At 39.7% G+C, this 10,619-nt stretch overlaps 1 long non-coding RNA gene across 1 annotated transcript; it reads left to right on the top strand.

Moving 5' to 3' along the window:
* The first annotated feature begins 6 nt into the window (after nucleotides 1-6).
* LOC124232873 (uncharacterized) lies at nucleotides 7-1,232 on the top strand. The gene is made up of 3 exons (XR_006886934.1): nucleotides 7-452; nucleotides 597-644; nucleotides 805-1,232. It is a non-coding gene; the product is annotated as an uncharacterized LOC124232873 (long non-coding RNA).
* The last annotated feature ends 9,387 nt before the right edge of the window (nucleotides 1,233-10,619 follow it).

Here is a 10,619-nt window from a genome sequence, read left to right as displayed (position 1 = left end):
GCTCAGGTAGAGAAGGGAGTGGGGATTGGGGTTTTCTTGTTCCCCTGGGGGGTTTCAAGCCCCAGGTGGAACTTGCCCTGTGTTGTTCATGGGGATTCCCCTCCACACACATGTGCTCGCCGCTCTGGAGCTGCTTGCTGACCCTCTTATTAAAGCACCTGTGAAAATGAAAGACAGATTTCTTCACCTTGATAGTTTTGGTGCTGGAGACCTGATTCTAGCAGTCGAAGGTCAGAGGGGAAGGTCCTTGCTCAGGATCGGACTCCGGTTGGTCCAGTCCCCACACATCTCCTTTCTTCATGTTTCTCAATCCTTCCCTGAGTCTTCAGTTACTGTTCTGGAAACTTCTCTGTGGTCCAGGACTAGGGGGCTCCTCTAGTATCTCATGACCCAGTCTTCTCCCTGTTATCTTCCCACAGGTGGAGAAGGAGGGAGCTACACTCAGGCTGCAGGTAAGTTTGGGTTGGGGGTTGATTCCTGAGACCCTTGGGATAGTGTAGACAGGAGCCCATGAGGGAGCTCACTCACCTCATAGCTCCTCCTTTAGTCTCCTCTCCTGTGGGCTCTGACCAGGTCTTGTTTTTGTCCTACCCCAGGCAGTGACAGTGCCCAGGGCTCTGACGTGTCTCTCATGGATCCTAAAGGTGAGCCCCTGGAGGCCTGAAGTTAGGAAGGAGTTGGGGCACAGGGGACACGATTGGGTTTGGGGATTCGTTGGGACATTTTGAGGACGTAGTGGGTTATTGAGAATATCAACACTTGTGTGACTGACCTGAATTTGTTGATGGTTGTTTTCTTTCCTAGTGTGAGCTGGCTTGTCGGGGACTGAGTGACGCAAGATTTGTTCACGCTCCCACTTTGTGGCTTCAAGAATCCTGTCTAGTTTTTCTGCAGCTGGCATCTGAGTGTGTCTGTGTTCCTATTAGCATAATAAGAGGAGGTGGGGAGACTGGCCCACTCCCCGCCTGCCCACCACGACCCGCCCACACACTTACCTGTGTTATTTGCCCTGATGACTTCCCTGTTCCAGCGGAGGTGTGGCTGGGCCGTCTCCATCCCTGTCTCCACTTCCTGTTGCACCGAATAGTAATGATTTGCTTCCTTGTTGAAAATGTGAATCCAAATATGAATTTTTTTTCGAATTCTTGTCATAAGGGATTGTTGTGTTAATTAAAGAAGAAATTTCCTAAAGTTTGAGAGAGGAAATAAATGGAAGCACTGAGAACCTTCTAGAATCCGTGGGTTTGTTGTGCTGAGTGTGTGGCAGGTGGAGACAGGATAAGGCCGTGAGGAGCCGAGCGTGGATGGGGCCTGTGCCCAGTGGGTGCCCAGTGCATCGTGGGCTGTGATGTTGTCGTTCCTCAGCTGGGTCATCCTTGCTGCTCCTTTGTTGTGGTCCCTTCAGTAGAATCCTGTCCCACCAGGACCTGTGATCACAGGGACTCGGACATCACCTGGACGCTGTTGTGTCTTTGGGCTTCAGCACCGTGGGCAGCGAGGGCTTCGTCAGGTTGGGTCAGCTCAGGCCTGGGTCCGGCCCTCAGCCCCAACATTGTGTGTGTTTAGATTTTGTTTCTTTGTGGAGACTTTGCTGTTGAGAGATGAATTTTCAGACTCATCCAGCTCTTGCCCTCCTTCTAGGGTTGTTTCCTAGATTTTTTCCACCTTTTCTTCTTTTTTAGAGAAACAGATTCTAGAATTAGCAGAGAGGAGGGATCCACTTGTTTCTCATCTTAGATAAATTCTGGTTGGGTTTCTGTCTTCTCTGCAGCCTGCACCCCTCTCTCTGCCCTTTTCTATAGTCATCCTAGTGCTGGCTCCCATCTAAACTGGATTTACAAAGCAGAGGCTACTGTAGATTCACAGTTGATTGGAAAATAGGACCCATAAGCCTAGGATTCTTTTTTCTAAAAAGGGAAGTATAATTGTGTGTGAGTGGTGAAGGGGGCGGCTGTGGGAATGAGGGAGGGGAGAGCCGAGCTTGTGAGAAAAGTACAGGCGGCACTGATGTCAGTGTGAGTGGACATTGAGCTGTAGCTGCCACCAAACAGCATGTGGCCTGAGGCTACATTAATAAAGATACTGTCTGTAGAATAGCGAGGTGCTCTATGCTGATCATTCATTCAACTGATAATTGTTAATTTTGCATCTAGGAAACTTTAGTGAACTCAAAACAGGCAAAAATTGCCAGCCTTGGGGAGCATGTGTTCTAGTGGGGAGGGGCAGACTGTATGCCGTAAGCATGGTGAGGAAGGCACGTGTTTATGTTAGAAGTTTTAAGTGCTTTGAGGAAGGTGACCCAGAGTATAAGTGTGTGGGGACAGGGAAGGTGGCTGTGTTACTAGGGTGGTCAGTGTGGGCCTCACTGGGAAGGTGACCTTGAGTAAAGATGTGAAGGACATGATTTGTCCACAAGGATGTTTGAGAAAGTTCTTCGCAGGCAGGGGAACCTCCAGTGCAAATGCTCTCCGGCAGGAGTGTGTCTGTGTGTCCTGGGAAGAGTGAGGAGGTGGATGAGTCTGGATCAGGGAGCAATTGAGATGACGTCTGAGTTACACCCAAATCATGTAGACCTGGAGGAGATTGGAAGGTTTTGACTTTTCTCTAAGATGGGGAGTTAGAGGATGGTTTTGAACAGAAGATCGACCTGGTGTGACTTCTCTTGAGAAGCATCAGTGTGGTGCTGTGCAGAATCAAGAGGTGAAGGGAGAGCAGCCACTAGAGAAAACTGTAGGAAACCAGTGCCGTGTTCCAGGCTAGAGGTGGTAGTTGCTTTGTCTGGGGTGTGAGCAGGGAAAATAACAAGAATTGTTTGGATTCTGGATACATTCTGAAGATGGGCTTTACGGCGTCTCCTAATGGATTAAATCTGGGTTATGAGAAAGAGGGTCAAGGAGGACACCCCAAATTTCAGATGTGCAAGTGGAAAGATATGAAGTGCCTTCAGTGAAATTGGGGAAGACTTGTAGAAACACATTTGATGAAGCAGCATCATAGACATCCAGTTAGGAAATCTGAAACAGAGACATCTCTTATATGCAGGTGAGGTTAGTTCTAGTGGTTGGATATGTGAGTTTAGAGTTTAGGAGAAGTGTCTGGGCTAGAAAACTAACTTCGGAGGTGATGCCATATAAATGATATTTAAAGCCTTGAGAACGGATGAGGTCACCAAAGGTTTAAAGACTGTAGAAGAGAAAGAAACAGGAACTGAACTCCGGGCCCCAGGCACTAAGGTATCTGGTCAGTCCACACACCCAGAGCAGACTGCACAGTTCTGACACCACATCTATGAGGCATGGAGACTAGGTAGTTCCAGACTTTCCTGTGCACTGGAATCCCCTGGCCATCTCCTGAAGGTCTACACAGTCAGGAATAGAGGTGAGGTTCTGCATGTATAACCAGTTTGGTGTTGATGCTGCTGGTCTTCAGATCACACGTTTAGTAGGAAGAACATGGACCAGGATTCCCGCATGGGAATCAGCCTCAGAGGTAGGCAGTGATTCTCGGGCGCTGTGCCCAATATTCTGAGATGGTGATTTTGGAGAGAGGCCTGCGTATTCTGTAACAAGCCCACAAGCAATCCTGGGGCTCAGTCAGATTGGGAAGCACTGATGCCAATGACCAGAGAGCATTCAGGGTAGGGAGGGGTGTTAAATACACAATAAAATGTTTTTTCTTGTGAAGAAAAAGGCAAGACATATGCTGACAGATATGTCGTGTTTTCTCTACCATGGGGTATGGCCAGGTGGAAGATGGGGAAGTGGTTATTAGCTCAGCAAAAGAAAATCTCTGAGTTCCTAAGAGCGTTTCCAGGACACAGTGCAGGGAGGAGGAGCCCTAACAGAGCCCAGGAGCTTTGCTGAGTTGAGGGGACAGAGTTGTGAATTGGGGGGGCCCAGAACAGCCAGTGGAAGGGAAAGCGCATAGAGAAGACAGCTGAACAGAAAAGGCACTGGAATTCTGCAGAGGGGTCCCCTCAAGTCTTCAGCTCATCAGTGCTTGCACACAAGGAAACTATCCCAGGACAGGAAAGACTAATCCAGAAAGATTACAAAGAATAATATCTAGTACTCTACAGGGCTAGGAATAATGCCTGTCCCACCAGCCAGACTGGAAAACCTTACAATTTGCTGGGTGTTGGGTAGAGTATTCAGAGGGGTCTTGTTTGAGTAGTGGGGAACAATTTGCCCTAATCTAAATATTGCCCTATTTGGCCTAACAAATATTAAAAGCAAGACCCAAAAGGATCTTCCAACTTCCAAATAATTTAATGTATCCCAGAAATAAAGGCAGAAGGATATTTGTGGAATGCATAAATGTCTAGTGCCTAATAAGGTAAAACCATAAATGTCTGGCATCAAATAAAAAATAACTGGGCATACAAAGAAAAAAAGAAAATACAATGCATAAAGCAGAGAAAACAATCAACTTAAACGGAACTAGAACTGACACAGACATTAGCATTAGCAGAAAATGACATTAAACCAGTTTGTAAATATATTCCTTATGTTTACCAATTTACATAAGAGATACAAAAGTGCATGAAAGACCAAAGTCATCCTTCCAGAGATGAAAATGTCTGAGCTGAAATATACACTGAATGTGAGATGGGTTTAATGGTAGATTTCATATTGCAGAAGAAAAGATTACTGACCTTGAAGATGTAGCAATACAAACTCTCCAAAATTATATGCAGTAATAATTATTAAAAGTATTGTTGGATTTGTAATATATTTATATATGATTTGTATAACAAAACAGCCATAAAAGGAGGAAGTAGAAATTGAGCTATGGTCAGGTTTGTATACCTCACTGAAATTAAGTTGTTATAAATCTGAAGTGGATTTTGATAAGATAATGATATGGTAAACTCTAGAGTAACTACTAAGAAAATAACTCAAAAGTATAGTGAAAATTACTAAATAAGTATTATAGTATTAAAGTATTATAGTAGAAAATATGCACTTAATAAAAAGCAACCCGTAAAAGGAATGGGGGGGAATAGACATGAGATACATAGAAAATAAAAGTATAATGGCATCATAAAGCCACTGTATCAATATTAACATTAAATATAACGGAGTTTGGGGGCTGGCCCCATGGCCAGGTGGTTAAGTTTGTGAAGTTTGTGTGCTCTGTCTCGGCAGCCCAGGGTTCACCAGTTCGGATCCTGGGCGCGGACCTACACACTGCTCATCAGGCCATGCTGTGGCGGCATCCCACATGGAAGAACTAGAATGACCTACAGCCAGGATATACAACTATGTACTGGGGCTTTGGGGAGAAAAAAAAAAAGAGGAAGTTTGACAAAAGATGTTAACTCAAGGCCCACCTTCCTCACTAAGAAAAAAAAGCATATAAACATCAACAAAATAAATAAAATAAAACTGAGTTAAAACAGTCTATCAAATCACAGATTGCTAAACTGAAAACAAAACAAGATACATCTATTCTGTCTACAGTAGACACACCTGAGATTCAAGTAACATGGATTAAAGTTAAAAGGATGGAAAATATATCTCAGGCAAACAGCAACCATAAATAACTGGAGTAGCTTCACTGGTATCAGACAAAAGAGACTTAAATGCTAGTAAGACAGATAGGGACATTTTATAACAATAAAAGGGTCAATCCATCAGAAAGATAAAACAATTATAAACATATATGCACCTAATTACTGACCACCAAGTACATGAAAACAAAATTGGCAGAAATTGAGAGAAATAAACAATCCAACAGTAATAGGTGGAGACTTCAGTATACCACTTTCAGTAATGAATAGAACAACTATGCAGAAGATCAAAAAATAACAAGAAGACTTTAGCAATGCTAAAAAACAAAAGTATAAACCTAACTGACCTTTATGGATCACTTCACCCAAGCACAGTAAAATATACATTCTTCTCAAATGCACATGGAGCATTCCTCAGGATAAACCATATGCTAGGCCACAAAACAAACTTCAATAAGTTTAAAAAGATAGAAAGAATACAAAGTATGTTCTTTTATCACAGTGGCATGAAATTAGAAATCCACTAATAACAGAAAGAAACTGGGGAAACTCACAAATGTGGAAATCAAGTAACACATCACTACATAACCAATGAATCAAAGAAGATATCAAAATGGAAATCAGATAATACTTTGAGATTAAGGAACATCCAGAGACGGCATACCAGAATTTATTGGATGCTACTAAAACACTACTTAGAGGGAAATTTATAGACGTAATGCCTACATAAAACAGAAACATCTCAATTCAATTACCTGACCTTCCACCTTAAGTCAAAGGTAAAAGAGGACAAAACTAAGCCAAAAGCAAGATGAAGGAAGGAAAAAGTAAAGATTTGAGTAAAAATTAAATAAGTAGAGAAAAGAGAACAGAGAAACAATACATAAAATTCACTAAATCCAATTTGGTCCTTTGAAAATCAACAAAACTGACATCTTCAACGAGACTCACTGAAAAAAAAAAGAGAGCGAGAGAGAAGACTCAAATTACTAGGACCAGCAGTGAAAGAGAGGACATTATGACTGACCATACAGAAAGGAGGAGAATTTAAGAGAATACTATGAACAATTATATGCCAAGAATTAGATTACTTAGATGAAATACATCAATGCATAGAAAGATACAAACTACTAAAGCTGATTCAAGAAGTAGACACCCTTAATATACCTATAAGAAATCAGAAGACTGAATCAGTTATAAAAATTATCCATAAAAAAAGCCTAGGTCCCAATGGCCTCACTGATGAACTCTACCAAATATTTAAAGAATTCAAAGCAATTCTTTATAAACGCTTTCAAAAAGGAGAAGAAGAAAGATCACCACATCATTTCATGAGGCCAGTATTATTCAGATACCCAAACCAGCCAATGATATCACAAGAAAAGAAAACTACAGGCCAATTATCTGTTATGAATATACACAGAAATCCTCAACAAAATATAGTAAGTCAAATCAAACAATGTACAGAAAGAATTATACACCATGACTAAGTGGAATTTATTCCAAGAATGCAAGGTTGGTTTAACATTCAAAAAAATCAATTAATGTAACACACTATATTAATATAATAAAAAACAAAAACCACATGCTTATCTCAATAGATGGAGAAAAAGCATTTGTCAAAGTCTGACACCCTTTCATGATTAAAAAAAAAAAACTCTCAACAAACTAGTAATAGAAGAGAATTTCCTCAATCTGGTTAAAGGCTTTTATGAAAACTCTAAAGCTAACATCATATTTAATGGTGAAAGAATGGTTGTTTTCCTCCTAAATCAGCAGTAAGATAAGGATGTCCACTCTCACCACTTCTACGCAACATTGTGCTAGAGGTTCCAGCCTGAGCAATTGTGCAAGAAAAAGATAAAATGCATTCAAACTGGAAAGGAAAAAGTAAAACTATCTCTATTTACAGATGACTGATCCTGTACACAGAAAACTCTAAGAAATTCACTAAAAAGCTATTAGAACGAATAAGAAGTTCAACACATTTGTAGGACATGATGGCAAATATACAAAAATCAATTATATTTCTATACAATAAATAATCCAGGAATGAAACTAAGAAGATATTCCATTTACAACACCATCAAAAAGAATAAATATTAGGAATACATTTAATAAAGGAAGTGTAAAACTTACACTCTGAAAACTACAAAATGTTGGTAAAAGAAATTAAGGAACATCTGTGTAAATGGAAAAATATTCCTGAATTAGAAGAATTATTATTATTAAGATGGCAATACTCCCTAAATTGATCTATAGATTCAACAGCCTATCAAATACCTAACTGACTTCTTGCTAGGAATGACAAACTGATTCTAAACTCAGATTGAAATTCAAGGAATCTACAATAGGCTACAATAGGCTTTGTCTTTGATAAGATAAAGAACAATGTAGGAGGACTCACAATTCTCAATTTCAAAACTTCCTACAGGGGCGGGCCTGGTGGCACTGCAGTCAAGTTAACACGTTCTGCTTCAGTGGCCTGGGGTTTGGTGGCCCAGATCTCAGGTGGGGACCTATGCACCGCTTATCAAGCCATGCTGTGGCAGGTGTCCCACATATAAAGTAGAGGAAGATGGGCATGGATGTTAGCTCAGGGCCAGGCTTCCTCAGCAAAAAGAGGAGGATTGGCGGCAGATATTAGCTCAGGGCCAATCTTTCTCAAACAAACAAACAAACAAAAACTTGGTACAAAGCAATGGTAATCAAGACAGTGTGGTACTGGCATACAGATAGACATATGGATCAATGGAATAGAAGTGAGAGTTCAAAAATAAAACCATATGTCTATGGTCAACTGACTTTCAACAGAGGTGCCAAGATCATTCAATGGGGGAAAGAATAATCTTTTCAACAAATGGTGCTGGGACAGCTGGACAGCCACGTGCAAACTAATAAAGCTGGACACTCACCTTACACCATATACCAACCTTAATATAAAATGGACCAAAGACCTAAACATAAGACATAAAACTATAAAACTCTTAGAATAAATCACAGGGGAAAATCTTCATGACATCGGATTTGGCAATGATTTCTTTGATATGACACCAAAGGCACAGCAACACAAGAAAAAATAGGCTAATGGGAGTTCACCAAAATTAACAACTTCTGTGTATCAAAGGATTATATCAACAGTAAAAAGGCAACCACAGAATGGAAGAAAATATTTGCCAATCAAATGTCTGATAAGCAATTAATATCTAGAATACATAAAGAAATCCAACAACTCAATAACAAAAAGACAACCATATTTTAAAACAGGCCAAAGAATTGAAGAAATACATCTCCAAATAAGATATGCAAATGCCAACATATGCATACATATATACTACATATACCATCCTAGTGGGTGGGGTGTTTCATTGTGGTTTCCACTGATTAATGATGTTGAGCATCTTTTTAGATGCTATGATACACTTATGTGCCTGGTGGTTTCTAGGGTCTGAGGAAAGGGTGAATTGGGAGTTATTGTTCATTGGGAATATAGTTTCAATACAGGATGGTGAAAAAGTTGTATTAAGATGGTTATATCTCCAAATTAATCTACAGATTCAATTCAATTTTATAAAAATCCCAGCTGATTTCTTTGCAGAAACTGATGAGTTCATCTTAAAATTCGTGTGGAAATTCAAAAGACTAGGTAAAACACTCTTGAAAAAGAAGAACAAAGTTTGAGGACTCACATTCCAGGTTTCAAAATTTACTACAAAGCTACAATAATCAAGACAGCGTGTTACCAGCATAAGGACGGACATATAGATCAACAAAATAGAATTGAGCGGTCAGAAATCAACCCTCACATTTATGGTCAGTTGAATTTCAAAAGGAGCGCCGAGACAATTCAATGAGGAAAGGTTAATCTGCTGACATGATTGTGTATCCACATGCAAAAGAATGAAGTTGGACCTTTACCTCTCACCATCTGAAAAAAATTATCTCAAGGTAGATCAAAGACCTAAACATAAATGCTAAAACTATAAAACTCTTAGAAGACAATAAATGCATGAATCTTCTTGACATTGGACTAAGCAATGGTTTCTTAAATATGACACTGAAAATGCATGTAACAAAGGGATAATTACATTAACTGGACTTGATCAAATCTAAAACCTTTTGTGCTTTGAAGGACACCTTCAAAAAAGTAAAAATATAGCCCCAGACTGGGAGGAAATATTTGCAAATCATTTATCTAAGGAACTAGTCTCTAGAATATATAAATAACTCTTCCAGCTCAATAATAGAAAAAAACAAGCAAATTAAAAAATGAGCAAGTGTTTGATAGACATTTATCCATGGGAGATATACAAATGGCAAATAAGCACCTGAAAAGATGCTTCACATTATTAGTCCTTAGGGAAATGCAAATCAAATCTATAACATAATACCACTTCACACTTCCTAGGATGGCTAGAATCAAAAAGACCAATATTAAGAAGTGCTGTGAGGTTGTAGAGAAAATGGGACCCTTGTAAACTACTGGTAGGAATATAAAATAGTGCTGCCACTTTTGAAAAGAGTCTGGCAGTTCCTTATAGTTTGACAATAGTGTCGCCATATGACTCAGCAATTCCATTCCTAGGTATTTACCCAAGAGAAATGAAAACATATGTCCACACAAAAACTTGTACATGATATTCATGCAGCATTATTCATAATAGATAAAAGGTAGAAACAACTCAAATATCCATCAATTGATGAATAAATAAATAAAAGTAACATATCAATGCAGTGGAATACTATTTGGCAATAAAAAGAAATGAAGTACCAATGCATGCTATGGATGGAGGAAACTTGAATACATTAGGCTTCATGAAAGAAACAGAAAGAAAAGATCAAATGGATTCCTTGATTCCATTTATATGAAATGGCCATCATAAGCAAGTCCATATGCACAGAAAGTAGATTAGTGTGTTCCTAGGGAGGAGGGGAGTGTTGGAGGGAAATGGGGACTGACTGCTCAGGAATAAATGGTCATGGGGAGATGAAAATGTTCCAAAATGGATTATGGTGATGGGTGCACAGCTCTGCGAATATACTAAAAAAAAGTTCTTCTTTTTTAAATGGTTGAATTACATGTATTAATTATATCTCAATAAAGCTG

Source organism: Equus quagga, unplaced genomic scaffold (assembly GCF_021613505.1).
Source record: "Equus quagga isolate Etosha38 unplaced genomic scaffold, UCLA_HA_Equagga_1.0 138772_RagTag, whole genome shotgun sequence".
Taxonomy (NCBI): Eukaryota; Metazoa; Chordata; class Mammalia; order Perissodactyla; family Equidae; genus Equus; species Equus quagga.
This window is presented reverse-complemented; position numbering and strand designations above follow the sequence as displayed.